The sequence below is a fragment of the Gigantopelta aegis genome, chromosome 14, assembly GCF_016097555.1.
Source record: "Gigantopelta aegis isolate Gae_Host chromosome 14, Gae_host_genome, whole genome shotgun sequence".
Classification (NCBI taxonomy): domain Eukaryota; kingdom Metazoa; phylum Mollusca; class Gastropoda; order Neomphalida; family Peltospiridae; genus Gigantopelta; species Gigantopelta aegis.
This window is the reverse complement of record NC_054712.1, coordinates 52,931,006-52,938,006: the sequence shown is the minus strand read 5'-3', so window position 1 is coordinate 52,938,006 and position 7,001 is coordinate 52,931,006. Positions and strand designations below refer to the sequence as shown.

Genomic DNA, 7,001 nt, shown 5'->3' with positions numbered 1-7,001 from the left:
ACATCTTGCTATGTTTGACTGATTGAAAAATATTTTATTGCATATATTGTCCAAGTTATGAGGCCCTAACTTGATTACGATATATATTATAACAATGTCATTGACTGAAATAAAACTTGCTAAATTGTCATCATATTTAGACATTTGGAATTTTTTTTTATGATTATGAACATAGATGTTTACTCATTTCAAAATAACATTGGAACATTTTTGAGTGAATCTGTAGATACTTACATGTTCAGAAATAAATCCTATTGTACCAGACATGAATAAATTAATATTTCCAGCAAAAAACTTAAATAGACTAACAATATCTGGGCCTCTTTGGAGATTTTAGATTCTGGATCCCTTAGATCAAACTTTTGAATGTTTTTCCTAAGATGCTAAGTTATGTACCAGTCTCTTCAGTGACTTGGCTGTCATTGTTTCTGCCGTGTTGATTGTGGAGTCCGTTTCTGATGGACAGTTAACTTTCTGCTATAAGTGTCTGTGTTTTCTTAATGCATGTGTGTATAGTTATCATTATGTGAGGTTGATTTATATTGCAATCATGAAAAACATCTGACCATTGTAGGAAATCTTGCTTTATGTATTATAGTGTGTGAAAATGTATGTTGTAGTAATTAGCACAATTCATTTTTTTCATAATCAGTTATATTCTAGTATTGGTATATTGTTTTCACTGGAGAAAATTGTAAATATGACAAAATTCAAGATTTAGTTTTTTCTTCTCAAATTAAAAAACAACAACATTATTGTGATTTTAATTGGTGCCTATTTATGTTACTGTAATTATGAAATTGTATTGCTTTATTTTCATTTTGTATCATTTGAAATAGATTATATTAGAGTGCATGTGTCTAACAAAGACCACCCCCACACCTACCCCCGTCCACATTATACACTCACACACAAACATGTGGCTAACAAAGACCACACACACATACACACACATTGTGCATTAACGCACGCACACACAAACATGTGGCTAACAAAGACCACACACACATACACACACATTGTGCATTAACGCACACACACACAAACTCACACACACTTATGCAAAGATGAAAAGTTCTTAGACTCTCCCATATTTTAGATTTATGTTCTCTTCTGTCAATTAAAATGCTTAATCCAATTTTAACTTTATCCTGCCTACAGCTTGAAGCAAATTATGCTCAGTTTTCTAGTCCAAAAGAATTTGTAGTAACCATGCAGATTTCGTTATTAGTAAAATTCTTTATATTTTAAAAATTAAAATAACAAAGTCATTATAGCACTTAAAATAGAAAGAATTAAAGTTGAAGTCAAAGAATGTTATTGGAAGTTCCTTACCAAGCCTCATCCCGGGTCGAAATTTCCACCACCTCGGATGTACTTTTTCTGTCCCACGTGACCACAGTCTGTTAATATACTTGTATACACTTTCAGTACTATGCAATTTAGTTTTCATGTATGTCAGTGTGTTAAATTATTTTCAGTTTATGTCAAATTCCCAGTTTGATTTATCAAGACAGTTAATCTTTTTTTAAAGCCACCGACACTAATGTTTGAGGTACATATCGTTTTTGTTTAACATAAAATAAATTTTGAGTTACTTCAAACACCAAGGACAACAAGGAACACTGTTAGATTTACGAAAATTGTTAAAAAGTTTTGTTTTGTTTAACGACACCACTAGAGCACATTGATTTATTGATCATCGGCTATTGGATGTCAGACATTTGGTAATTTTGACGTATATTTTTATAGATGAAACCTGCTACATTTTTCAGTTAGTAGCAAGGGATCTTTAATATGCACCATCCCACAGACAGGATAGCACATACCACAACTTTTGATATACCAGTCGTGGTGCACTGACTGGAATGAGAAATAGCTCAATGGGCCCATCAACAGGGATCGATCCAAAACTTGATTAAAATTGATAACTCAAAACAAAAAGTTCTATTGTAATGTGTCAGTTAATATTCAAAAACAGCGATAACCAAAAATATTATACCTTTCTTATAAAATCAAACCAAAGACCAACATTCGTAACATAATGCTATGCAAATTGTTTTCCATAATAAATGGTTCAAAACTTCCAAGACCAAAATATCAGTGGGAAGGGGATATGTAAAAATAGGGTTTGTCAGAAAATGAAGTATGTTAGGAAAATATGTCTGCAACATGATATAGTTGGAGCTTCGTGTATAGATAACACATCTTTTCTCTTAAAAAAACAAACAAACCTACATCATTATAGTCATTGTGCTTGTGGACCAAATGTTATAATTTAATGTATAAAACTTTTATATGTTGTAATAGTCCTAATATACATACAGAACTTTTTTCTTCTATATTTCTGTTGTAAAATTAATTTATATAGAATATGGGAGAAAGAGATGTGTTAAACATTGTTGTGTTGAATAACGTTTTGCATGTCTTAGACTTGAAACAAGATCACTGATTTATTAGGAATGGGAATTCTCCTCAGATCAGCTGTTTACCTCTCATGGAACATTGCATTTCCTCACATTTTAATCGTCCTTTCCTCCAAAATGTGTCAGATGGCATAGATTTTAACCTAGGATTTCAAGAATTTCCGGGACCCCTCTATATTTCCTCTTTTTTTACAGTTTACCAATTCCCACCCCTGATTTATACTAGAGATTCTAAGACAGTAACTGTTATAGAAAATACTTGAAATGTTTTGGGTTTTTTAATTCTTTCTTGTGAGATATAACAAAATCGGCTATAATTATCAAATCAAACCCATGTAAGAATACGGGGAAAAGAAGAAGTGAAAATTTAGTTTACATTCTCACAAGATGAAATTTGATTCTGTACAAGAAACTATACAGAGCTATTCCAAAAAAAAATACTGGTTAGGCATTGGGGAGGGAGGCAACTCTGTTATTTATGCCTGTTTTAACATTTCATTTAATTTAATTCGTACCTAAGCAGGCCTGTAGGACCCGGGGGTAGGGTGGGGGTGCTTGGGGGACAGTCCCACTTGAAATGTTTTTGTCCTGTATATAAATAAAGAAAAAAAATTCTTCTGCCCCCCCCCCCCCCCAAAAAAAAAAAAAAAAACAACACAAAGCAAAAACACCCACAAAAACAACAAAAACACCCCCTCCCCCAAAAAAACACAACTACTTTGGCATATTGGAGTAAAAAGAGATACAATTTTAAAACTTATGTACCATAGTACAAAATGCTAAAATGCTCTTTTTTTTAATGATTGAGTAAGATTTTTTATTGAAAATTTAATCATTTAAACAAAATTAATACCATCTTGGATATATGCTAAAAAAAAAAAAAAAAATTAATGACCGAGTAAGATTTTTCATTGAAAATTTAATCATTTAAGAAAAACTCATACAATCTTGGATATTTGGATTAAAGTGTTGTGCAATGGACACATTAAATTTATTTTTATTTTTTACAAAGCACATTCATTTTTCCATTAAATTAGTGTCTGTAAACATCACATGCTAGAAGTGTGACATACTTAGTAATTCCAAAAGTGAGAAAGTCGTGTTTTAAAGTATATTCCGTTGACCTTTTTCCAACGCTAAATATCTATTGTATTTCATTTTTTGTATGTTTCTGTCTAAAGTGGTTGTTTGTAGGGGCAAAAGGGTTAATTCTTGATCTCAAAATGTTTGAATACATACCTCCGTTGCATTACACTTTTTTATTTGCCAACTGTTTTTATTTCAGTTAAAAGAGCTGTTTTATTATTTGTGTGGCCTTGTACTGTTGGTCACTATACATCTGTAATGTATACAATATGTAATATATACAATATGTAATGTATAGTCTGTAATGTATACAATATGTAATGTATAGTCTGTAATATATACAATAGTCTCTAATGAATGCAGTCTTTATTGAATACTATATGTAATGTATACAATAAATAATGTAATCTGTAATATATACAGTATGTAATGTATACTATAATGTATAGCCCATTTTGTATACAAATATATGTACATTGTATACAAAACAGGCTATACATTATTGTGTACAGTGTGTAATGTATACAATAAGTAATGAATATAGTCTGTAATGCTTATTGTGCTACTGAAAACTCGATTTTTCTTGATTTTTTTTCTCACTTGAAAATATTTTGAAAAATAAAGGTTGTTAAAGTACTAGTATTATATTTGAATTATTTGAATTAGTGCTCATTAAGAAAACCAGTGTATTTCCCCCATTTTGACGAGTATTTTGTGAATGTTATATCAAGGTCATGGTATTGTTATCCTGCTTGTAGTGTAACAAATGATATTTTGTTGAAATATAGCTATGGGCTTTATTTGCATTTTTGAGACAATTTGGCCAAATTTTCTGATCACCCAGAGCTAATCCCGAGTGATAACAGTAAATGTATTTTCTGGTTCTTAGATGAAGCGTCTCAAAAGTCACAACACCTACTGACAGTCAGTTAATCAGTGGTGGAACATTCGCTTTGCATGTGAAATGACCTAGGTGTGATATCCAGCATTTCCATTGTTTTGTTCTCGTTATTGGGGGGCGGGATTTAACTCGGTTGGTTGAGCACTCGCGTCGCAGGATCGAACCACCACAGTGGATCCGTTCATCTGATTGGGTTTTTTCTCTTTCCAACCAGTGTACCACCGTGGTATGTGCTTTCCTGTCTGTGGGAAAGTTCATATAAAAGATCCCTTGCTGGATTAAGAAAATGTCTCGTGTTTCCTCTATTGACTACGATTCAGAATTACCAAATGTTTGACATACAATAGCCAATGATTAACATCAATTTGCTCTAGTGGTGTTGTTAAACAAAACAAACTTTTTTTCTTTCTTGTTATTTTTATTTCATAATTTTTATTATTTTAACATTTTAAATATTTAAACATTATTTGGTAGGAGCAGTTCTTAAACATACCACGGCTTTGTCACACACACCATTGTGGTGCACTGGCTGGAACAAGAAATAGCCCAAATATGTCCAGCAACAGGGATCGATCCTGTGTGACTGGGCTATCACCAGCCCCATAATCTAGGTATATAGAGAATAACTTTTAAATGCAGCATGGCTTCTAAAAACTGTCGTGTTTTTGAAAGTATCCAGTTGTGGTAATTTTGGTTTTTTTTATAAGCATAGTGTAAGTTGTCCTGTTTTCATAATTAAGTGAAGGACTTACCTTTGTGGTCTTTGGTATACCATCCAACCACAGAGCAACTGGGAGAGGAAGGAAGGAATGTTTAATGACACCCCAGCACGAAAAATACATTGGCTTTTAGGTGTCAAACTATGGTAAATATGCAAATGAAGTGATGATCCAACTGGGAGAGGAATCCCATATCTGTACATCTTAAGCAAACTTGCCACTCTTCAAAGAGTAACTATTGTGGCAGCTGGTTTCTTCTGTTATGTTCTTGTCTTTATATTACATTTTCTAACACTGGTATCCCATAACCCATGGCTTTAGACCGTAAAAAGTATTTCGGTCTCTATACAGGTAATTAACTCGATCTGTAGCAGTACATGATAAAGCTATACACAAAATTCCAGTTTAATAACTTGAGGCACTGTGGAAAAAACAACCAGAAAACTAACTGGGGAAGGAAGAAGGAAGGAAATATTTTATTTGACAATGTACTCAACACATTTTATTTACAGTTGTATGGCGTCGGACATATGGTCAAGGACCACACAAATATTGAGGGAGAAAACCCGTTGTCACCACTTCATGGAGTACTCTTTTCGATTAGCAGCAAGGGATCTTTTATATGCACCATCCCATAGACAGGATAGCACATACCACGACTTTGACATACCAGTCATGGTGCATTGGCTGGAGCGAGAAATAGCCCAATGGGCCCACCGATGGGGATCGATCCCAAACGGACCATGCATCATGCGAGCACTTTACCACTGGGCTACATCTTGCCCTGTAACTGTGGAAAGACTGACGGATGGATGGAGATAAAACCTATAGTCCCCTCCAGTTGGACCGGTGGAGGATAATAACAAATATTACACAAACAAATCTTAAATTGTAAATTATTTATTTTTAAGTCACTTTCTTTAAAACAGATATGGAGGATAGGTAAAATATGAGCAAAAAGGTGAGTATGAAAACTGATTTAATGAATAATTACGTAACAGGGATAGAGGGTTTCCCATTTTCAGGTAGAAACAAAAATCTAGTATCTCGAAATATTTTATGACTGCTTGGCACAGCTAACTCCATTGAAAAACAGAAATATTAGAAAATAGCCAATAAATCTCGGTATAGTACACACAAATGTTTTTTTCAAAATAAGCACAAATATGGCATTTAACAATTTACAATTTAATTCCATTACCATTAATTATGATTTTAAAAAATCAAATATATAAAACCTGTGGATAAGAATATGCAATTCGCAGAACAAAACAAAAATACATAACTAACAACACAACCAAGAAAAGCAAAGTAAAGTTTGTCAAGAATGAGTCCTTACACGACTGTCCAGTTCTTAGGAAAGTTCTTTTTACAGAAAGAAAGAAGGAATAACAAACAAAAAAGCAAACACAACCATTAAACAAAGCCTCCTAAAGTATATATTGGTCACAAATATTCAATGTTTATGAGTGAATATCCCATATATAGGATACAAGGTGACATGCCTAACACACACCATCAATGAAATAAATTAATTATGAAATATCCATCACCAAATAATGAATATAGAGAATGAGTATATTAACAATATATGACAATAAATGGTACATAATATATTACTATAAAGCAAACAGCTGACCTGGTTATTTTAACTAAATATTTGTGCCACTATGCAATACATGAAAAATTCATTTTCATGATTTTGAAAAAAGATGATTTTGCTGCAACATGACATGGTGCATACATGTATATGATACAAAACCGTTTTAAAAACCTGTTTAATGGGCATGTGTTTTATGGAAACTATGACATAGGGGCCGAACGTAGTCCAGTGGTAAAGCGCTTGCTTGATGTGTGGTCAGTCTAGAA

The 7,001-nt window shown here is 32.8% G+C and overlaps 1 long non-coding RNA gene across 1 annotated transcript; it reads right to left on the bottom strand.

The window, feature by feature from the left end:
- Positions 1 to 937: 937 nt before the first annotated feature.
- On the bottom strand, positions 938 to 1,763 carry LOC121388660. Its single transcript, XR_005959996.1, has 2 exons — positions 1,416 to 1,763; positions 938 to 1,383 (listed from the first exon to the last, which is right to left on the bottom strand). It is a non-coding gene; the product is annotated as an uncharacterized LOC121388660 (long non-coding RNA).
- Between the last annotated feature and the right edge of the window lie 5,238 nt (positions 1,764 to 7,001).